Source organism: Balaenoptera musculus, chromosome 11 (assembly GCF_009873245.2).
Source record: "Balaenoptera musculus isolate JJ_BM4_2016_0621 chromosome 11, mBalMus1.pri.v3, whole genome shotgun sequence".
Lineage (NCBI taxonomy): Eukaryota > Metazoa > Chordata > Mammalia > Artiodactyla > Balaenopteridae > Balaenoptera > Balaenoptera musculus.
The window spans coordinates 23,153,850-23,178,399 of NC_045795.1; positions in this window are offsets into that span (position 1 = coordinate 23,153,850).

Here is a 24,550-nt window from a genome sequence, read left to right on the forward strand (position 1 = left end):
TGTAAGTAACCATTTTTATTATAATAGTGACGTATTTATCCTTCTGACGTTTCTTTATGCAAATGTACCTTCATTTTTTCCTCTCTCACTCAAAAAAGCATATTATACATATTCTGCTCCTTCCTCTTAAAATTTTAACTACTTACTCTGGAAATCCTTCCATGCCAGAGCACATAAAATTCTTCCTCTGTTTTTTTGACAGTATTCCATTGGTAGATATACCAGAGTTGGCTGTTTAATCAGTCCCCCATTGCTGAACACTTGGGTTGTTTTTGGTTAGTTATTATTACAGATAATGCCACAATGAATAATCTTATACCTAAGCAAGTTTACGTTTGTGTGGGCAAATCTATGGGATGGATTCCCAGAAGGGCTCTTCTGGGTCGAAGGGTAAATGCATTTCTAATTCTGGTACATACTGTAGGTTCTGCCACACAGGATTGTGCTGTTTGCACTGTTGCCAGCAATATATGGAGCCGTCTGTTTCTTCCTGGTCTCACTCACACAGTGGGATGTCAAACTTTTGAATTTTTCCCAACCGATGAAAGATTCATGTAAGCTTAACGTGGATGCACTTGGACTAATTCTCCTTCCTGCATTTCCCTAAGAACATCCTCAGACTTTTCTTTCACATCAGACACCTTAATTAGCTCCATCTTTTCAAGAGGTTGGCCGTTTTTATATTTCCTTCACTATCATCACAGTTATGAAAGATTTCTGCCAGGGGTGGTAGGTTGAGTAACCATGGTCTCTGTTGGTTATTGCAGTAAAATCAATAGCTACAGGTGGCTTGAATTGTTTTAGACGGAATTGACCTCAGGTTAAAAAAAAAATGTTATTTTATCACTCTTTGTATCATTACTTTCTAAGCTTAAATATCTTTTATGAGATATTTGTATAAATATTTGCATTTATTTAATATTTAATAAAACAAAATTAAAATATTTTGTCCACAGAAAGTCCAAGCCTTCTTGAATAGAAGTTGAAATATTAAAAGGAAAAGAAAGGCCTCCACCACAGCCATGTCTTTGGTAAACTCCACCCCGCTCCAGTAGTCTCTCTGTTGTATTGTTTAGGATACAAATGACCCCCTATTATGCTGGGGTACCTTTCAGCCAAGGCATTGGCAGTAGAGAGGCTGCTTCCTCTCTTGTTTTGCCTACTCCTCCGACTGGTCATAAGATTTGTTCATTTAAATGAATTCCTTATTGTAAAAAAAAAAAAAAAAAAAAAAAAAGAAAAGTTGGGGCTTCCCTGGTGGCGCAGTGGTTGAGAATCTGCCTGCCAATTCAGGAACACGAGTTCGAGCCCTGGTCTGGGAGGATCCTACATGCCGCGGAGCAACTACGCCCGTGAGCCACAATTACTGAGCCTGCGCGTCTGGAGCCTGTGCTCCGCAACAAGAGAGGCCGCGATAGTGAGAGGCCCGCGCACCGCGATGAAGAGTGGCCCCCACTTGCCGCAACTAGAGAAAGCCCTCGCACAGAAACGAAGACTCAACACAACCATAAATAAATAAATAAACCCAAAAGTTAAAAAAAAAAAAAAGTTGTCTTATATACGATATAAAGAACTCTAATCAATTAGCGTTAAAATACAAGGCCGAACTGATTGCCCACAGCAGTTTATGCGTGGCTGGGGGTGGGGGTGAGCCCGAAGCGGCTGGAGCAGGAGGATCTGGAGGCCGGGAGGTGGTGAGCAGCAGAAGGCTCACCTGTCTGGAATGGAGGAGCGGTTTTCACTTTGGAGATGAGATGCCATATATATATTGAAGGAGCCTTTTATAGCAGATTAATAAGTCTGAATTTCCATCTTTTCCTCCAGAGTGACAGGAGTTTCTGATGATTGCGCAGGGGTGTGGGTGTGTGGTGGGCATTAAGATAACATGACCTGATTCAGGAGTGTAGTAGTCAGGATTCTCTGTTCCAGAGAAACAGAAATATATATATTCTCTCTCTATATTCTGTATTGGTATATATATATGGCACAATTATGGAGGCTGAGAAGTCCGATGATTTGCTGTCTGCAGCTGGAGAACCAGGAAAGCTGGTGATGTAATTTGGTCTGAGTCTGGAGGCCCAAGAACCAGGAGTGCAGATGTCTAAGGGCAGGAGAAGATGGACGTCGCAGCTCAAACAGAGAATGAATTTGCCCCTCCTCCTTCTTTTCATTCTATTCAGGCCCTCAGTAGATTGGATAATGCCTACCCATATTGGGGAGGGCAATTTGCTTTACTGAGTCTACTGATTCAAATGCTAATATCTCCTAGAAACGCCCTCCCAGACACACCCAGAAATGTAGCAGCTATCTGGGCATCTCTTATCCCAGTCAAGTTGACATACAAAATTAACACAAAGGGTAATAGCCAGGGTGTAAAAACCCCATCAGAGGACTCAGGTGAGAATGCCTGGGTCAGCCTCTCTTGCTGATGCATCAGACCTAGAGTCCACTTAGATAAACTTTTTCTATCTCGGAATTAATGACTATTTTGAAAACTTAGATTAAAGACAACGTTTTCATTTTGGTCTGATATTCAATATCTATAGGATTAGTTGGAGGGTCTGGGAGGGAACAGGATGTCTGAGGCCACACTGTACACCAGGCAAATAGAAGAAATGCAGGAGGGATGGAGTTGCTATGAAGCCATATGCCAATGACAAGGGTACCTGGTGTCAGCACCATCCTCTGCCATCCTGGGGGAGCAGAATTACCCAGCAAGTTTCCATCAGAGGAACCCCCTCGAAGTAAGATTCCAGGATATAAACAGATTCTTTCCTTTTTCATGTAATGCAGATAATTATACAGTAGCAGAGGGTGGGTGGCCTTCAATTCTGATCAGTAGGACATAGATCAGATCTGGCTCCTTTTCATGAACATTTCCATAAAATTAAATAAGGAAGTTAAAACCCCCCACTAAGAGCTGGAGGTTATGATCGCTTTGCTCCTGAACAAGCTAAAATAAACCTGGAAATGTGGCTGATAATTGCATCATTGCACTGCCCTGGCTGGTGGGTGGCAAGAAGCCAGCAGTCAACTAAAGCCACGGTGAGAATCAACTGAAGGACATCTATGAGGCGAGAAAGGAAGCCCTACTGAGAAGGGAACTATCTCAGGCTGTGATGATTGCTGAGAAGTACTGCAGTGCATGAAAGAGACAGGATGTCCCAGTGATAACAAGAATCCCCAGAGCAACGAAAATCTGTTGGTAGGTGGGTAGCACTAGGCATTTGTAGCTCAGTTCAATACAGCCTAGGGGAGGAGCAGTTTTTCCCAGCACAAAATAAAAATGGGAAAGTAGAATGTTCTCTCCAATTCAGAGCATTTAAGCAATGTATATTTGAGCCTGTAGCAAGGATCTGTATTGTACAATAGTCACTTGCTTATTTGTTACACAGAATCCATTCATTGTTTTGTTCATGGTAAAGGAAACATCAAGATGGCAAACTTCTGATGAAAACTCAGGTTAATGAATATCACACACACACTCATACACACACAATGGAGGAAGTTCCGGAAAAAAATGGAGGCAGTAGGAAATGTATCCTGAAGGCATATAGGTTAAACTTATGCAATTATACTGTTAGCATTTGCCAAAATCTAGATAATCTAGTAAAATCAGAGAAACAAAAATCAGAGAATTGATAAGCAAGAAATTGTAAAAATGTAGGAATGTGTAACAAAAAGCATTGGAGTTTGTTTCTTTGGGTAAATCTGCCTTCCCTTTGTCTTTATGAGATCACACAGATGGGGGCATCCCAGCAAGGCCCTGACAAGGAAATAACACAAATGACTGGAATACTGCAGCACAATTCTGACACTAGGCACCTGGAGTTAGCATTAGACTCCCAGGTTAAGGGCACAGTCCCCAACAAGACAACCCTCACTTCAGATGCCAGTCACAAGTTTGGGGGTCCCCAGGCCACTTGCTCCAAATGGCTACAAATCTGGGGAGTTCCAGTGACACCCCCTCAGGTTTGGTAATTTGCTAGAACAACTCACAGAACTCAGGAAAATGTCATACTTGCAATTACAGTAAAGGATACAAATCAGGAGGACCAGCCAAATGAAAAGACACATAGGGCAAAGCCTGGGAGGTTCCTAAACACAGAGCTGCCATGTGCTCTCCCTGTGGAATCAGGGGGCATCACCTTCCCCACACATCCTTGTGCTCACCAACCAGGAAGCTCCACCAAACTTCAGTGTCCAGGGTTTTCTTCTGTAGGCATGATTGATTGAATCATTGGCCACATGATTGAATTCAATATCCAGGTCCCCTTCCATCCCTGGAGGTTGGCATGGCTCAAAGCCCCAACCCTTTAATCACATGGTTGATTTTTCTGATCCGAAGTCATCTCATTAGCATGAACTCAGGTGTGATCCAAGGGACTCATGAATAATAAAGATACTCCTATTACTCAAGAAATGCCCAGGAATTGGGGTCTTTTCCAGGACCCAGGGACAAAGGGCAGTCAAATTCTTTATTGTACAATAGGGACATATAATATAGTTGGCCCTCCATATCTTTGAGTTCTGCATCCACAGATTCAGCCAACTGTGGATCGTGTGCTATGTTTACCGCCAGAGGTTGGTTGAATTTGCGGATGTGGAACTGGCAAATACAGAGAGCTGACTATGGGATTTGAGCATCACCAAATTTTGGTATTCCTTGTGGGTCCTGGAACCAATCCCCTGCAGCTACTGAGATATGACTGTATTATAAAATAGAGATGAGAAATCCTGACATATCTTGAGAAGTCTATCACAAGAGCTTAAGTATTTAGCAAGTGCATTATGAAAAGAAATCAGCCAAGTGCAGTGTCTTATCATGGAAGCATAGGATCCAAGCATCCAGTTATCGTAGGAATTGAAACTGGATGTAATAAAGGCTCAGACATTGTAAAGGAATTAGTATTACAAAAGATGAGAGAAGTTGAGGACTATGTCAAGATGCAAAAACGAAAGATTTGTCACAATTTACTTATCCTTTGCTTTCTCTTAGGAATGGAACAAGACTAAAGATTAACCCAGGAAGCATACAGTAAAGTTGGCTTCCTCCCCTGTACAATTCCATATTAAACATATTCCACATTTATATTCATATGGAATTGATTTTGAGTAGAGAGAGACAATCCTAATCATTAATGTATTTCATATGGTTAGAACCAATATACCATTTATGTAATGTAATAAAGCTTTCTTTTCCTTCTAGTTTGAAATGCATATTTTACCGTATACCTGTTGACCTAAAACAAACAGACTGCCAGGTACTTCTCCAGCAAAAGTAAGTTTACTCTGGATCAGCAAAAAATTGCAATTCAGAGCCAGTAACCACAGCAAGCGGAGAGCAAGTCCCTGCGCAGGAAGGAGAGGAAAACCTCTTTTAAAAACCTCTTTTAAAAAGGGGAAAAGGAAGTTGGGAGGGCTATAGTAAACAGTCCACTGGAGGAATTGAGAGTTCAAAGTATAGTGGCTTGTCATTGGTTGAGTTGTGACAGCCTCTCATTGGCTGAGCTCTTGCCAGGAAGAAGAGGAAGTCTCTCTTTTTCCTGTTGGGCTTTGCTATTGTCATAGGGTGTGAGAGCTCCCCCTTCTGGCCTCCTGACTATTTTAATTGAGGTTTCCGTTTATCGATTTTTATATACCAAATTCTTATATACAACTTAGGTCTCTTTCTGGGCTTTACGTTCTGTTTCATTGATTAAGCTGTTTTAGTACCAGCAACACTTGATTTTAATGATTGGGTCTTTCCATTATATTTTAATATCTAGTAGGTCTGATACCCTTCATTCTTTTTTTTTTTCCCCAAAAAATCTCTTGAAAATTTATTACATTAAAAATCCTATTATTAGTGTAATTACCTTATATTCAAAGATAACTTGGGGAAATTGGTATATTTACAATAATGAGGATTCACAATCAAGAACTAGGGGTATTTGCATTAATGTTTATGGTCCTTCAAAAACATTTGTAATCTTCTTTCCAGGGATGTGAATGAATGTGTTTCTTTTGAGTATGTTTCTTAAGTATTTTATATATCAATATTGGGAATGAGAATTTTCTAATTATATATTCCAACAGGCTGTTGCTGATAAATAGAAAATCTATTGCTTTTATATATTATTTTGCAATTGTCCACATATCTGCCCTTAATAGTTTTACAGTTGATACTCTTTGATTTTTTAGGAAGATAATCAAGTCTGCAAGTAAGAATACTTTGATCTTTTCCTCCTTTCCAATGTATGATTGTCTAGGAAATGTAAATAATAGTTAATGATATTGGCCATAGTGGGAAATTTGCCTAATCATAGGAATGCTTCAGTATGTGTTATGTTGTTTGTTGATTCTTTAGCATGATAAGGAAGTATCTTTCGATTCTTAGGTTCTAAGAATTCTTTTTTTATATACTTATAGGATTAACTGTTCAATTTTATTAACTATCAATAATCTAGATGATCATGTGGTTTATCTCCTTTGGCTTACAGGTGTGACAAATTTGTATATATTTTAAAATATTAAGCTATCTTTGCACTCTTGGTTAAAATATCTCATACTAAAATTTCATCTTCTGGATTGAGACTCTGGAAACCTTAAAATTTCTTCCAGAAATTCTATATATCCGGTCAACTCCCAGAATACCTCCTATAACTAACCTCTCAAAAAGAAGACATTTTTTCCCCTTTGTTCTTTGTCCAATATCAAAGGAAACCTCCAAATTCCAAGTAGGTCAGGCTACTAATACACACAAATCAATTCTGATAAAATCATCATAAAATAAATGACTGTTGTTTACTAAGTGATTACTTGGTGCTAGGCATTGGATTAAAATAAATATTTTATTTAAGCCTTAAAATTACCCTTAGTTTCTCATCGAAAGTATACTGTAGTTGAGACAGGAGGGAAGAGGACAGAGCACAACCTTTAAAAGAATGACATAGCCATTGAAGATATGACAAAAATTGGTTAGAACCTATTAGGCCCAAGATGGCAGCAAGATTCAACTTCCAGTAGACCTTGAGCCTCATTATAGGCTCACTGTAATACACTAGGATGCTAAATGGAGTAGAACCCTATGGCCCTTCCCCCATACCCACTCCTACCCCATGTCCTCAGTCTGCCTTTTGTCTGTAGAAAAACTTTAGCCAAAGAATAAGTTTAATCAGAGAAGTGAGGAAAATGCAGAAGCAAAGGAAAGTAGTCAAACAGGACAAAATAATAATAATTTAGTCAATAAGCAAAGTCAAGGACTTTTAGTTCCTCCTCAAGGGCTATAGGTAATATTCTGAGCCATATTCTTTGAGCTGTCTTGTAGATACTGAAAACCCCACCAGGTAGAAGAATTTAACTACATAATGACCAGACTGTAGCCATGACATAAGTGGCCACAATTCCGAGAACTGGCCTCAAAGAAATTGGAACAAACCCACCCTGGAACTGAAGGCTAACTGTATTTAAAACAAATCAAGATGACGCTGATTAGACCACGGCATGACCAATTTCAAGATGACTGTCAGAGCTGACTGTGCTGTTTCTGCATGTAGCCCCCTCCTTCCGCCTATAAAAGCTCTTGCCAGGACTTCCCTGGCGGTGCAGGAGTTAAGACTCTGAGCTCCCAATGCAGGGGGCCTGGGTTTGATCCCTGGTCAGGGAACTAGATCCCACATGCATGCTGCAACTAAGAGTTCACATGCCGCAACTAAGACCCAGCACGACCAAATAAATAAATGAAAAGAAAAAAAAAAAGATACTGAAAACTGACTGATAATGAAAACACAACAGGTTGAAATTGGACATGGCTAAAACAATACTTAGATCAACAGAACAAACTCAAAGAAGCAAGAAAGAATGAAACACTAAGATGAAATAGAGAACAACAACTTATATAATAGAGAATATTAACAAAATCCAAAAGCTGGTTTGTTGAAAAGTTTCTTAAGATAGACCATTACCTAACCAACAAGAAAAAAAGAGAAAAGTTACCAAAAAAGTAAAGCTTAAAAAAAAAAAAAGCTCTTGCCCACTGATGGGGGAGGGGGTTGGCCTTTGGGCAGGAGTCTCCCCCTCAACCCCCCGCCCTCGTTGTCAGCCTCTGAAATAAAGCAAACTTTCCTTTTCACCAACATTGCCCCTCTAGTATTGGCTTTAGAGAGGCAAGCAGCCCAGCCGGACCCCACTTTTGGCAACAAAATGACACACCCAGAGGTGCCATGACAGTTCCAAGGCCGACCATAAAAGGCCAAAAAGTGGCCCAATTCCTGGAAATCCCGCCCCTTCTCCAAATAGTTGGAATAATCCTCCCACTCATTAGCCAATGAAATTACCCAGCCCATAAAAACTAAGCACCCCATATTTCCGGGCCATGCGCACCTTCTGAGTCAGACCGCATTCCGTCTATGGAATGTGTACCTCTGCTTTCACTTTACTATGGCTCTGTTCTTGAATTCTTTCCTGCCCGAAGCCAAGGACCCTCACTTGGCAGCCCTTCCCAGGAACTTGCCCAAGACCTGGGACATGACCATCCTCTCGAGCCCCATTTTCCTGCAGATGCTTTACAAAAAATATAAATAAATCTACTTACCTATCACTTTGCCTCTTGCTGAATTCCTTCTGTGCCAAGACATAAAGAACCTGAGCTTCATTAAGTCTTGAGATGAGCTGTGTTAAAAAAAAAAAAACTCTGCTTACAATGATAATTTTCAAACCTACACAAAAGTAATGAGAAGAGCATAGTGAGTCTTCTTGTATCTGTCGCAAAGCTTCAACAACTGACAAAATTTGGTCATACTCATTTAATCTACCCATACCACATTTTCCCCCCTGGGGATCTTTTAAAACAAATTCCAAACATTGTACCATCTCATTTATAAATTCTTCAACATTATACCCAACTCATATTGAGTTCCTGCAAGCTGACAGCATAATGCTAAAGCGCAATTCATTATAAGAGATTCTTTTTTTAAAAAAATAAATAAATTTATTTATTTATTTTTGGCTGCATGCGGGCTTTCTCTAGTTGCGGCGAGTGGGGGCTACTCTTGGTTGTAGTGCTGGGGCTTCTCATTGTGGGGGCTTCTCTTGTTACCGAGCACGGGCTCTAGGCTCGTGGGCTTCAGTAGTTGTGGCTCGCGGGCTCTAGAGCGCAGGCTCAGTAGTTGTGGCACAGGGGCTTAGTTGCTCCGCGGCATGTGGGATCTTCCCAGACCAGGGATCAAACCCGTGTCCCCTGCGCCACCAGGTAAGTTCCTATAAGAGATTCTATAAAGGTTTAAAGCAATGCAATCCAAATTCACAGGGCAGTGAATGTAATTACACAATCTACAGAACTGGAGGAACTACATACTCTTCGAGGAATCCTACATGGACTTTGTTTCACTTAACTGAGTTTCTGATAAGAATTGGGAGGGAGGGAGTGATGTTCAAGGTTATGTATTCTGGCAAAAACTTAAGAGTGCAAATTATTCTTGTTGGTTAAGAGAGATCCATTAAGCAGAAAGTAGAATTGGTATCCTTGTAGAGAAATTATATAGCCTAACCAGAATTCATAACACCTAGTCACTGCACAGGCAAGTGGCTTGAGCTCTTGGCAGGATTCTCTGAGATGAACTGTCTTTCATCAGAATGGTGTCTCTTAAAAGTGGACAGCCAGAGTGAAAGAAGTCACATCCCATCTACCCCCAAAGTACCTTCTTATGATTTCATTTACATCAAAGTCTAGAAAATGCTTATTAATCTATAGCGACAGTAAGTAGAACAGTGGTTGTTTAGGAATGGGGGTGGGGAGGGGGAGGAGAAAGGGAATTACGTAGAACAAGAGAAAATTTGTGGGATTGTGATGATGGTTTCACGGGTGTATACATTTGACAAAACTGACTGAAGTCCACCCTTTAAATCTGTGCAGTTTATTTTTTGTCAATTATACCTTCATAAATATATTTTTAAAAAAGAATAGCCAAGGGATTTCCCTGGTGGTCCAGTGGTTAAGACTCCGCGCTCCCAATGCTGGGGACCCAGGTTCTATTCCTGGTCAGGGAACTAGATCCCGCATGCGGCAACGAAGATCCCGCATGCGGCAACTAAGACCCGGCGCAGCCAAAAAAAAAAAAAGAAAAGAAAAGAATAGGGACTTCCCTGGTAGTCCAGTGGTTAAGAATCTGACTGCCACTGCAGGGGATACGGGTTTGAGCCCTGGTCCGGGAAGATCCCACATGCCGTGGAGCAACTAAGCCCGTGCGCCACAACTACTGAGCCTGTGCTCTAGAGCCCGCGAGCCACAACTACTGAGCCCACGTGCTGCAACTACTGAGCCTGTGCTCTAGAGCCCGCGAGCCACAACTACTGGAGCCCGAGTGCCTAGAGCCTGTGCTCCACAACAAGAGAAGCCCGTGCACCGCAACGAAGAGTAGCCCCCGCTCGCCGCAACTAGAGAAAGCCCGCGCAGCAACGAAGACCCAGTGCAGCCAAAAATAAATAATAAATAAATAAATAATATATACATATTAAAAAAAAAAAGAATAGCCAAAGGGAAGAGTAGTGGAAAGTAAATGCCGTTTCAGAGATGCTCTAGGTCCGGATCACAAGTGTAACTCACAATAAGAAGAGACAGGAGTCTGAGAGCTGACATCTATGAGCCCACAAATTAAGGAAATTATGCACTCTTTGGGTTCATAAACTGCTCTTTGGTTATAGAGTCCTAAGCAGCCAGTTGGTTGAGTCAAGGGTGGAAATGAGAGCCCTGCTGGCTCAAAAGACTACCCTGGAGATATAGTCCTTGCCTCCAAGGCTTTCCCAGGTGTTCTTCAAGCAGTCTGATAAAGCTTCCAGATTCTTAAAGCAACAGGACACTTTTTGTGTACCTGGACCTTGTCATGCTCAGGTGAAGGTGAGAACACGGTGTGTTTGTTTCTGGTTTGGTATCTAAATATAGAAGCTAAAAAAAACCCAAAATGGGCATGGGAATTATCTGGTACCCAAATGCCACCAAGAATTGCGTTGGGTGTCTAGTGGAATTTAGCCATCAGGCAGGAGAAGATGCCAGCCAGTCACTATGATCTAGAATTTTGCCTGTCAGCTCGGGACTCCAACCTGGACAACTGAAATTTCAGGAAGGATTGACCAATTCTTGTATGACAAATTGGTCCGAGTGGTGGCTCAATGCACGTGGGTAGAGGGAAGGTTGCTCTTGCTGGTTTCTACCTACTTACCTAACAGGCTGCTTCAGAGGAAGCACACCCCATGGACAAGGCCAGGTGTTTCCATTACTAGAGTCTTGCCCCTTCACGCTTTGGAGTCCCATCTCAAGTCCTTCATTTCTCCCACTGGGAAACATTGGGTTTGCCCAGGGTTGGCATGGGTTGCCCAATCCTACCTGCCTTGAGCTTTTTCCTCATGCCTGAGGGGCTTGAGGCTGCCCTGAGAAATGCAGAAGACTAGTACTGCATCCTCCACCTTTGGAGGATGGTTGAAGTACCAGTCTAGACTTGATCCAGTCCTCAGGGGCTGACTAGAAGGGGTATCTTACCCTAGACAATGGAAGTTGGAAAGGCTGGAAGGATGGGCCCCAGATAAGGCCTGGGAGAGAGCTGAGTGCCAAGCCAGGGGGCCCGAGTTCCCAGGCAAGTCTAGGATAGTAGAAGGAGCGCAGTCAGGACCAACCAGGAAGAGGAGCAGGTTGGGAACAAAATGGAATATGGGAGATGGTTGCTCTGAACAGTCTGTGGCTTGTGCCACTATATCTACAGGCCATTGGAGCATCATTCATGAGGGGGGAAAGCTGGTTTGGAGCTACAGAGGCAGGGTGAACCCCACTCACACTCCTGCTGCTGGGCTGTGGCTCCCTTAGAGTCGCCAGGGGAAGATTCTGAAGAGTTCTGGGCACTTGGGGTGGGGGGCTGTTTCATAAAACCCATATCATTGGGTCACAATTTCCCATGCCCCTAGTATTTGGTGATGGCCATGATGCTTGATCCTAAAAAGATCCTGGTGGCTCCTACTAATGGCCGCCTGCTATTTCCGTATCTCTCAGCAGATCATTATTTTCTCTGTCACTGGGAGTTGTTCATGGCATTGTTTCACTTTGCCAGGAAAAGTCTGACCACAACAGTAATTAGACAGTGGGTCCAGTGCTCCCCTAGTGGGGCTGATGCCCCATTAGTCATGGCAGACTTTTTTTTCTTCCATGACATAGATTTTTACTTATTTTTCTTTTTATTGGGATATAGTTGCTTTACAACATTGTGTTAGTTTCTACTGTACAGCAAAGTGAATCAGCTATACGTATACATATATCCCCTCTTTTTGGATTTCCTTCTCATTTAGGTCACCACAGAGCACTGAATAGAGTTCCCTGTGCTATGCAGTAAGTGGCAGACTTTAAAGCCGCTGCCTGGATGCTGCTCTGAGGGTCCTCAGCCTTACTGAGCACTACACCCCTGGCCCAAGTTCCTGATCATTCTTGCAAATGTTCTAGGCCTCCTCTTTTTGTTCTCTCTTCCTTGGTGTCACTAATCATGGGAGATGGGTGGACTCCTCCTGTCCACTGCTCCTGACTTGAGGGTGTGAGCCAGAACTGCCATCTTTTCATGTGACCCCCTGAGGGAGATCTCTAACACCTACACATGGATATTCTCCTTTGCATTCTAACATTTGCTATGAAACTTACTGGCATGGTTCTGGAGCTCTCCACAATTCTAAACCCTATGTAGGTGCCACCCCATGCATCCTGCCCCAGAGCCCAGTCTGCACGGATGCCAGGGATATTGCTGGTGCAGGACCTATAGGCTTTGTACCAGCCTCCTTCTCTTTCTCCTTTCATGACTCTGTTACTCCTTCAGTGTATTAGAGGAAAGTTCCAGCCAACATATTAAATGGTTAATTCTCTAGACCTGGCACAAGACTACGAGAAATCATCTTTGGTCCAAAGGCTCTGGATTTTTGGTGACTCGTTATAACCATTACATTGGTACAACTATACACTGAGTAAGAAAAATCATGGGGCATAATGGTGGAGACCACCAGCTACACACCAAACACCTCTCTTCTTGGGGTACACATACTACATTTCCCAGACACCCTTCCAAACAGGTTTGGTCACATGACCAAGGTATCTCCAACGGAGACCAAGTTACCTCCAGTGGAATGTGAGCAGAAGTGTACATACCAAACTCCAGGCCTGATCTATTAAAAACCTCCCACGTTCCTCCTCCTTTCTCTTCCCACTTCTTCTGGCTGATTGGCAGCTTGACACCAAAGGTGACCTTGGAAGCCATTAACTGAAATTGGCAGAGCCACTATCAATCCAAGTTCCTGATAGACCATGAGGAGGAGAGCTGCTCTTGGAATGCAAACCTTCTCAGCACTGTTATATAAGAAATAAATTTGTATTATGTGAAGCCCTGAAACTTTGTGTGTGTGTGTGTGTGTGTGTGTGTGTGTGTGTGTGTGTGTGTTTTAATTACCACAGCCTAGCCTACTCTAACTAATAGAAGGTGAGATCAGGAAGCAATTTTATTTTCATTTCTCTTTGTCCCTTTAAACCCATTTTGTGGGACCCATTCTCCTTCTGCTCCTTGATGGACATTTAAAACAGGTTCCATGACCTTTCTGGTCATTGTATGTAATCAAAGGTCACCTGGTCTAATTTCCCCAAAAGTTTAGTAATTAAATGGTCTGATTTCATGTAATGGTAAAACTTCAAACTTTATTTAAGCTCAAGGCTTCTTCCCTTTCTTTGTGCCATATACAGACCAGCTGCCTTCACTGGGAATTGAAGTGTGCAGTGATCTCTCATTTCCCATTTCTTGCTTTGTGGCAGAAACTGCTATTGTCCCCCAATATTCATTCACCTCTTCTTCCTTACTAATAAAACTCCCAAATTTTTGGTGGACTTGTAGCCATCCTGAATAAAGACTACATTTCCCAGCATCCCTTGAAGCTATGTGTGACCATGTGACTAACTTCTGGGCAAAAGGGTCTGAGTGAAGTGAGTGAGGAACTTTTTGATAATGCTCTGGATGGCCGGCATGGTGCTCCACTTCCCCTTTCCCTCTTCCTGCTGGCTGGAATAAGGACCCAGAGGATGTGGTGATGGGTCATTTCAACCTTTCAGGTGAGACCAGCATTCCAGGGAAGGGCAAAACAGCAAGACAGAAGGACCCAGGGTCCCCAACATGGTGGAATTACCATCTCCAGCCCAGGAGTCCTTATGCTGGAACTATTCCATGAGAAATACTTTAACTTTTGTCTCTTTTTAACATAGAGTTTTTTTCCCCCAGCAGCTGCTCCTGTATACTTACTATACAGGTCATCCTTTATGCATGCTTCTGTCTTTCCTCCATCATCTTGCTAACTCACCTTGGACCTTGGACCCCAACAGGGTTGGAGTGGTGAGAGGGAGAGGCCGAAAGGTGCCAGGAGAGGATTTATTTGGCTAGAACTCTTGTGAGATGGCATAAGTCATCCCTGGGTTTTTAGGCATAGGTGATCCTTCCTTTCATTAGGCACTTTTGTGGATACTTTTGGAGACAACTCCTTCCCTTCGCTAAGATTTCTCACTCCCTGATTGTTGGATGTGGTCAAATGCCCTGCTTAGGCTAGTCAACTATATTTCTTTCTCCAGCCTCTACAAGTCTGGCAGGACTCTATCAGGCTCACCAATCCCTCCAGGTGACACTTTTGGACAGGATCTAACATCACCCTGCGTCAGGCCCCACATCTGGTCCACAGGAAACGTCATAAATCCAGTGGTGGTATCTGGGAAGGCTGGCAGCCTCTCAGCCCAGCAGCCTCTCTTGTTCCACCATCAGGGCAGCTAGCCAATTTGTTTTTTTGATTTTCAGAATGAGCCAGCCACCAGCTCACCCAGTCCTCCACACTGCAGGGAACACACATTAAGCTCTCTGAAGGATACTATGAAGCCCCTTTCCCTGGGCTTGAAGGGAAAGAAATGCCTGTCTCAGATTTCCTCAAGAGGCTGAATAGCTACCCGATTCCTACTCCCATCTATGGTCCCACCTTTATGGGGACATTCCCAGGCTTGGCACTGTAAAGGTGCTCTGGCCCCTTCCCTCATGATTCTCCTCTTATTGAGGAAGAGATTCAAACTCTTTAGAAGCTCATTTCTCTTGAATAAGAACTCATTTGTCTTGTCTGTTTGCTTTCCAAATACCAACCTCATCCACTTACCTCATATCTTCCAGGGCATCACAGAGGAATTAACATGCCCAGAAGCTCTAGTGAAACTGCATTCTATTCTCCTTCTGTTTGAACTTCCAGTCTACCTTACCCAAGGTCACCTGCAGTGACTCCACCAGAGCCACTGTCACTGCCACTATCCCCAACAGAACAAGGGGCTCTCACCCCAGCGGTAGTAATTAGTCTGTGGTGCAAGTAGTATTTCAAGGTTGAGTTCAAAAATGTAACCTGAGTTTCTCTGGGTCTCACTAGTCTGCAAGGATATGCAAATGGGGTCATCTTAAGGTAATAACCCAAATATTAGCGTCTCTTCCCAACCCCTACAAAGTCCCCTTCTCTGCCGAAGTATTTCTGGGGATCTGAGGGAAGTCTCACATGTGCTCATAAATCTAGCCATCCAGGTATATTGCAACTGTCTCCATCTCCTTCTAAGCATCACACCCACTGAACTGGAACCCTCGAGACACCAAATCTGCAGGGTGTGGGGGGTGTCTATGCCCAGTGGTCAGATGCCTTTCCTGTCTTTTGTGATCCACTTCATTAGTGGGGCATCCAAGCAATGCCTGTAGGCCCCAGGGTCTTGCAGAGCTTGTAGGACCACAGCTTCCGGATTGACATTCAGCCTTCTTCCTGACTGGGATGGAGGCAGGACTGGACTGGGGATGGTGGCAAACAACATCCACTTACTCTTTTAGTCAACAGATATTTCCTGAATTCCTCTTCCATGCTAGTCACATGGTGAACAAGATAAATGTGGTCTCTGCAACCAAGGAGTTTACAGCCTGATGCAAGACCAAAAACCAAACACACACACACACACACACACACACACACACACACACACTCACACACACTCACAGAGCAAAAAAAGGCACTTAAAATTTAATGTTCAAGACTTTGTTATTATTGGGTCAAGTTCATTGTACTTGGCTGCTGCTTCTGCCTGGGTGAGTTCTGTGCATGAAGCCTGTCAACCTTCAGGCAAATAGACGCTGACAGCCGGACAGCCGGCCTTACCTAGGGCAGCACCACCCCTCCTCACCCTGCTGCTACAGGGATCCACTGGGGCCCAGGGCTGGAGGTTAACCCTTACTGTGCTGCAAGTGTCTGTTTTTTTTTTTTTTTTTTTTTTACACTCAGTGACAACCAAAGGAAAACACTTATGGTACCTCCCCCAGAGCTTTCTTCCTCCCCCATCCAACACCATGGTTTCCAAACTTTCCATTCCCTGCAGCAAAACTGGTTAAGAGACTGGACAGGCCACTGTCATAACTTCAAAAATATAAGAGGAGGCCAGGGATCTGTCAATCCTGGGGTAAGAGGGGTCAGGCCAGCGCAGACCAGACATGGGGAGGTGAAAAACTTTGAGAGAAGGTAAAGGGAAGGGCTATTTGTGGAGAGGGAGGGGTTGGGTTGAAGAAGGAGGTATTGGAGGAACGGAGGGCAGTCTTGGAAGCCCATCTTCTGCTGGTCTAGGGAACCAGACATGAGAGAGAGAAAACCTGGAAATGAACCTGGAAACTAAAATTCCAAAATACACAAAAATTAACACTGAAGAAAGCAGCTAGCAACACCAACACTCCAGAGACAGATTCATGCCGGATGAAGTGAAAAGAACAGAACAACCAGAAAGAGACTTCAGTATCCTCCAAGAGATGACTGAACATATAATGTTCATTAAAAGAAAACAGCAATTAGGAAATAAAAACCAGCAGAAAGGTGCCATCACTAAACAATGGAAGAAAAATATAATTCAATAAATAGTTTGGGAGAAATGATTATTTGGGAAAATACATATATGTGAAACATCTAATGTAACAAAAATCCAAATATTTTCTATTATCTGAAAAGAAGAGGATGTTCTAAGCTGGCTAAAAGAATAAAATGGTCCAATAAAAGAAAGGAGTAGACTGATAAATTTAACCACAGTTTTGTTTTCATTTTTATAGTTAATGGAAAAAAATTAAAAGCAAACAAATAAATTAAGAAAATATTGGCCATTTTGTACATAAGGACACAGGCTCTGAATCCAGACTCCTTGGGTAGGATCTTGGGCAAGTTCATTGACCTCTCCATGCTTCTGCTTCTTCTATAAAATAATAATTGCACCTGCCTCATGGTGGGTCAGGATTAACCGAGTAACTACACGTAAAGCTCTTAGAACAGTAGTTGACACATAGAAAGCAGTCAATAGCTATTTCTTTTTTATTTTGTAGCATGTAAGAAATTCAGACACAAACAATTCACAACAGAGAAACCATAAATAACAATTTAGTGAAAAGTTCAACTTCACTATCAATGAAAGAAAATTAAAACAATTCAAATTTTACCTTTCTAGTTGGTAAAGACTTTAAGATGACAATAGAGTATTCCTTCTCTAACCATGGGAGTTATGTTCCAAAAAATCTCCTTGGATGAAAACATTGTGATTAAGGAATTTAGGACTTTATGCAAAGTCAGGGGTAGGAGAGATCAAAACCTTTAGTAAACCTATGTCCTAAAAAGGTTTTATGCCACCTCACCATTAGGATAGCTACTATCAAAACAGAAAATAACAAGTGTTGGCAAAGATATGAAGCAATTAGAACACTTGTGCACTTTTGGCGGGAATGTAAAATAGTGGAGCCGCTATGGAAAACAGTGTAGTGGTTCCTTAAGAAATTAAAAACAGAATTACTATATGATCCAGCAATTCCACTTTTGGGGATATACCCAAAATAATTGAAAGCAGAGTCTCAGAGAGATATTTATACACCCATGTTCATAGCAGCATTATTCACAATAGCAAAAAGATGAAAGCAACCCAAGAGTCCATCAGTGAATGAATGAATAATCAGAATGTGGTCTGTACATAAAATGAAATATTATTCAACTTAAAAGGAAAGGAAATTCTAATGCATGCTACAACATGGATGAACCTTGAGTATATTATGTTCAGTGAAATAAGCTGCCACAAAAAGGTAAGATTCCACTTATAAGAAGTAGTCAAGGGCTTCCCAGGTGGTGCAGTGATTAAGAATCCGCCTGCCAGTGCAGGGGACACGTGTTTGAGCCCTGGTCCGAGAACATCTTACATGCTGCAGAGCAGCTAGGCCCATGCGCCACAACTACTGAGCCTGTGCTCTAGAGCCCGCGAACCACAACTACTGAGCCCGTGTGCCTAGAGCCCGAGCTCCGCAACAAGAGAAGCCAACACAATGGGAAGCCTGTGCACTGCAACGAAGAGTAGCCCCTGCTCGCCACAACTAGAGAAAGCCCACGCACAGCAACGAAGACCCAACAGAGCCAAAAAGAAAGGAAGGAAGAAAGAAAGAAAGTCAAGGGACTTCCCTGGCAGTCCAGTGCTTAAGACTCCGTGCTTCCACTGCAGGGGGCACGGGTTTGATCCCTGGTCAGGGAACTAAGATCTTACACGTTGCATGGCACAGCCAAAAAAATAAATAAAAATAAAAAAATAAAATTAGAAAAGAAAAATAGTCAAATTTGTAGAGACAGAAAGTAGGATGGTGGTTACCAGGGGCTAGTGGAAGTGGGAATGGGGAGTTGTTGTTTCATGGGTACAGAGCTTGTCATGCAAGATGAAAAGAGTTCTGGAGATGGATGGTGGTGATGGTTGCACAACAACGTGAATGTACTTAACACTACTGAACTGTACCCTTAAAAATGGTAAAAATGGTAAATTTCATACTATGTGCATTTTACCACAATTTTTTTTTAATTTTAAGATTTGTGCTTTATGTTAAAAAATATTCTTTATTTTTACTAAAATAAACTCATAAAGAGATGATCAATTTTACAAAACTTAGATTGGTAACTGCTGACTGAACAATGATTGTCCATTAACCCTTCTTTACTGGAGAGCAGCCTCCAAAGGCATCCCTCTCCTGCAGTTTCAATGAAATGTTTGCGAATTAGTTCTAGTTTATTACCGCTAATGGGCCTATGAAGAAGGATTTTGTTTGCACATAGTTCTCCATCCAACACTCAGCGCCTTTCCAATTATCAGTAGGAATACGTAATGTACTGCAATTATGTAATGCAGTTATGAAACAGAGAAAAAGTGTGGTCTAGACAGGATGTGCTATCATGGTCATGGCAGGAAGAGAAGCTTGTGCACTGCCCTGGAATAGCTCATGGTCACAGCCATGGGATTCTGATTCACTGGAGGGGGTGTGGCCCAGGCCTAGGTGTGTGGAAAGGGCCTGGCTGGCTCTAACAAGCACCTGTGGAAGGGGTGGGACCAGGGAAGGGAGACTTGGCTTCTACCTGGGCTCCTCCCCCAACTTTCAGTTCAGCCATAGATGAGGGTTTCCATTTCCTGGGTTTTAATGTCTTCCTTTTGCTATAAAGTGAAAGCGTTGGACTGAAGTGGGGTCTTCATCCCATGGCAAGGTAACATGGTATGTGAGGAAAGATCACAGTCATCTTCCTCACTTTCCCCTTACATCAGTCCTTCCTGCCTTGAAATCTGTGTCCCGTCTGTCCCTACCTGCCCCTTGGTGGCTGTCTTCATTCAAACGTTCAACACTGCTCACTGAAACAGTTTCAACAGCCTCCCAACTAATTTTCCAGACACCAATCTTGATCCTCCCCAACCCACCCTGACCCTGCCTCCGGTAGCATCCTTCACTGTGGATGAAATTTCTGGCTTTATCACAAGGGTGTGTTTGCTCTGCCTTATACACCATTTTATCAGGTCATCAAGATCTTAGCAATCACCAGGGAGCAATTTACATTTTGCAACATGGTTCCCATTATGCTGCTTTCTCCTCCTTTCTTCAGCAAACCCTCCGTGTTTTCCTTTGTATAAGAAATGAGCCAATGGGAGTTCCCTGGTGGTCTAGTGGTTAGGATTCAGTGCTTTCACTGCTATGGCCCAGGTTCAATCCCTGGTCGGGGAACTGAGATCCCCAAGCAGTGTGGTGAGGCTAAAATAAAAAAAGAAATGAGCCAGGATGTTATCCTGCAGGTTTGCCATTTTGACTTATTCCTCACAATCAGCAGCGTTCTAAAGGATTTCTGCTTTTGCTGGGAGTTGTGTCTCTGTCCACACATCTGGGCATTGGGTGTTCCCTGGGGCCTCAGTCAAAGTGCCTCTCTTGGGATTTCTGCCGTGTCCTTGTGGGGCTAAAAAACAAACTTAGAAAGCTCCTTGAAGGCTGGAACTTCGTCTCATTTACCATTTATTTCCAACCCCTACATAGTGCCTGGGATATTTATGACTCCTCCATCTAAGATAAATATTAGAAAAAGTCCTTTAAAATTCTCCAGGGTCAAAAATGTTAGAAGCACAAAACAAGCACTGAATGTTCTTACTTTTCTCAGTTCCCTCTTGTCATAACCACTCTCATGTCTCCTCCTCCCACCTTCTCAGCTTCAAAAACCCACAGCAGACTCTTGGGCACCCCTTACCTCGGACTCCATACCCCACAAGTGACAAATCACATCCAGATGCAACCAAAAGGGACAGCCTAATACTCAGGGATCAACTCTACTCGTCCTCAGACTCCCACAGAACACTTAGCAATTCTCATCACAGAATGGGATGCATATTTTAGTCCAATAATGTTAATATTAGCACTAATTCCTCATCGATCTCTTCATCCACTCAGAAATTCAATGGCTCAATAGCGAGGAGTTTGGAGCAAAGGTAAGTACATGTTAGATGTGGGTAAAGACAACCCACTTCCAATTCTTACTCCCAGGGAGCTTTCTATACACAAACAGGGAAGAAAGATACAGAACTAAATAGGGTCAGGAGGTCCATCTTAGGAATTTTAAGATTGAGAAAGGGATTTAAAAAAAAATAAAGAAAGGAATTTGCCTATATCTTGATGATGCGAAAACCATATCAAAATATCATCTGTCACTTAGAACAGAGATAGCCCCAAGTCCTGGGCGGCAGGTGTCTGGCAGGGGGTAACTAGTGCACACCCAGAGACTTGGTACTGTTTATATTCGGCCTTGAAAACCTTCAGAACCAACCTTCCTCGGGGTTTTCTGTGAAGGTAAAAAGTCTCCTCAACTCCCAAATGGCACCTTAAGGAGATGTGTTCTTTTTTTTTTTTTTTTTTTTTTATTTATTTATTTATTTATTTTTTTTTTATTTTTATTTTTTTTTTTTTTTTTTTTTTTTTTTTAGGAGATGTGTTCTTGCTCCAGGTGAAGAAAGGATCTCGTGAAGAACACCCCAGTGAAAAAACAGCAAGACCCGGCCCCTTGCCTGCCTCTCACCCTGTCCTGAGCCTTCCCCACTGCACATCCCCTTCCAGCTGTGCAGCCCAGAGACACCCAGCTGAGGCTCCTGCTTGGTTTGAAGGTCATCCAGAGTTGAATACCAGCCCAGAATTTTAGCTTCCTGTCCAGGAAAACCAGCTACATAACTTTTTAAAAAAATTTTAAACTATTAGAATTTCAGATTTCCATTTTCATTTGCTTACTTTCTAATTGTTCCGTTGTTTGGAAGACAGAAATTTTCAGTCCCTCCCTCTGTTAAGTCTCTAATTTTTTTTCTTCTTTTTTTAAATGGAGATATAATTTATGTATCGTGAAATGCTCAAATCTTTTTTTTAATTTTTTAATTTATTTTTGGCTGTGTTGGGTCTTCATTGCTGCGCATGGGCTTTCTCTAGTTGCGGTGAGTGGGGGCTATTCTTCGTTGCGGTGCGCGGGCTTCTCACTGCGGTGGCTTCTCTTGTTGCGGAGCATGGGCTCTAGGCATGCGGGCTTCAGTAGTTGTGGCACGCGGGCTCAGTAGTTGTGGCTCGCAGGCTCTAGAGCTCAGGCTCAGTAGATGCGGCACACGGGCTCAGTTGCTCCGCGGCATGTGGGATCTTCCCAGAGCAGGGCTCGAACCCATGTCCCCTGCATTGGCAGGAGGATTCTTAACCACTGCGCCACCAGGGAAGCCCAAGGCTCTATTTTTAAAAAATATTTATTTATTTATCCATTTGGTTACGCTGGGTCTTAGTTGCAGCAGGTGGGCTCCTCAGTTGTGGCTCACTGGCTCCTCACTTGTGGTAGGCAGGCGCCTTAGTTGCAGCTCGCCGGCTCCTTAGCTGTGGCATGCGAACTCTTAGTTGCCACATGCATGTGGGAATCTAGTTCCCTGACCAGGGACTGAACCCCGGACCCCCTGCATTGGGAGCGTGGAGTCTTAACCACTGCACCACCAGGGAAGTCCCTGTTAAGTGTCTATTGATGTGAACACACACACTATGGAAACATTAAGAGAAGATGCTACTTAATGGGATCAGGTGATTCTTTTCTTTTTAAAATTAATTTATTAATTTATTTATCTTTGGCTGTGTAGGGTCTTCGTTGCTGTGCACGGGCTTTCTCTAGTTGCAGCGAGCTGGGGCTACTCTTCGTTGCAGTGCACAGGGTTCTCATTGTGGTGGCTTCTCTTTGTTGCGGAGGATGGCCTCTAGGCACATGGGCTTCAGTAGTTGTGGCTCATGGGCTCTAGAGCCCAGGCTCAGTAGTTGTGGTGCACGGGCTTAGTTGCTCCGTGGCACGTGGGATCTTCCTGGACCACGGCTCGAACCCGTGTTCTTAACCACTGCGCCACCAGGGAAGTCCCTCATGTGATACTTTTATCAAGTGAGAGATTCTTTCACAATTTGAAAAATTTCACTCTGTATGTAGAATGTTTTGGAACTCATGTTATGACGTCAGTTCAATAAATTAAAAGGCTGATTCCATGATGGGGAGGATAGATCTCTGCAGAAAAGTTTCTTCCTCCACCTCCCACCTCCAACCCCTACTCCTCAGACCAGGGTTTTCATGAAGCACAAGCCTCACTCCAGGTGGGAGCCCTGCTGAGGCTGGAGGAAAGCCTCCAGAAGGTGACTAATACACTGCATTTGGCCCCTGGTTGTGGGCAGTGGCAAGTGGACAGGTGAAGTTTGAAGGCTATTTTCCAGAGACATGATGTGAACTTCAAGCCTCAGCTGATGGTCACGTGGTTGTGTGGTGGTGGCAGACTATTTATTTCATGAATGGAAGGACTCAGGCAGTGCAGAGGATGACATGGGCCACGTTGTCTGTATCACTATTGCCCTCGGGTCAGGGGGCAGGTCATTATGAAGCCCTTGCCAGTGGGTTCCCTGGAGTCTAGGTGAGAGACACATGAGATGTCCCACACCCATGGATGTGTCATAGATGGGAGTATAGTTTATAGCATGATGCTTAAATTATCAAAAATATCACTTTTGGCACCCTAAAGGGGACACAGTGGTCTGTTTCAGGAGCATAGTGGCAGAATGTAGCACTTGTGTGAACCTCCTTTGATTAAAACATTATCAGCCCCCTCCCACCCCGACCTCTGATAGCCCCCCCCCACCCCACACACACAGGGTGGTTCTGGATCCTAGGCAGGCACTAAGAGTCTGCTCTTTGTACTCAGCTTAGCTCCACCCATGGCTGAAGAGCTGTGAAGTTCACGGTGGAAGATCTCCAAAAGGGGTGGTCTTTGCTGCCCCTGTGATCCAGCGGGCATGATAAGTTATCCATCCATCTGCCAGTTCTGGTTTCCTAGTATGTATATGATTTAGAATTAGAAGCACATAAAAAATAGCCTTATTACTGGGACCTTTGCCTCTAATTCCACTTTGCCTTCATATAATTCTTTTTTTTTTAATCAGTCATCAATTTTATACACATCACTTTATACATGTCAATCCCAATCGCCCAATTCAGAACACCACCATCCCCACCCCACCGCAGTTTTCCCCCCTTGGTGTCCATACGTTTGTTCTCTACATCTGTGCCTCAACTTCTGCCCTGCAACCCGGTTCATCTGTACCATTTTTCTAGGTTCCACATACATGCGTTAATATATGATATTTGTTTTTCTCTTTCTGACTTACTTCACTCTGTATGACAGTCTCTAGATCCATCCACATCTCAACAAATGACTCAATTTCGTTCCTTTTTATGGCTGAGTAATATTCCATTGTATATATGTACCACACCTTCTTTATCCATTCGTCTGTCGATGGGCATCTAGGTTGCTTCCATGACCTGGCTATTGTAAATAGTGCTGCAATGAACATTCGGGTGCATGTGTCTTTTTGAATTACGGTTTTCTCTGGGTATATGCCCAGTAGTGGGATTGCTGGGTCATATGGTAATTCTAGTTTTAGTTTTTTAAGGAACCTCCATATTGTTCTCCATAGTGGCTGTATCAATTTACATTCCCACCAACAGTGCAAGAGGGTTCCCTTTCCTCCACACCCTCTCCAGCATTTGTTGTTTGTAGATTTTCTGATGATGCCCATTCTAACTGGTGTGAGGTGATACCTCATTGTAGTTTTGATTTGCATTTCTCTAATAATTAGTGATGTTGAGCATCTTTTCATGT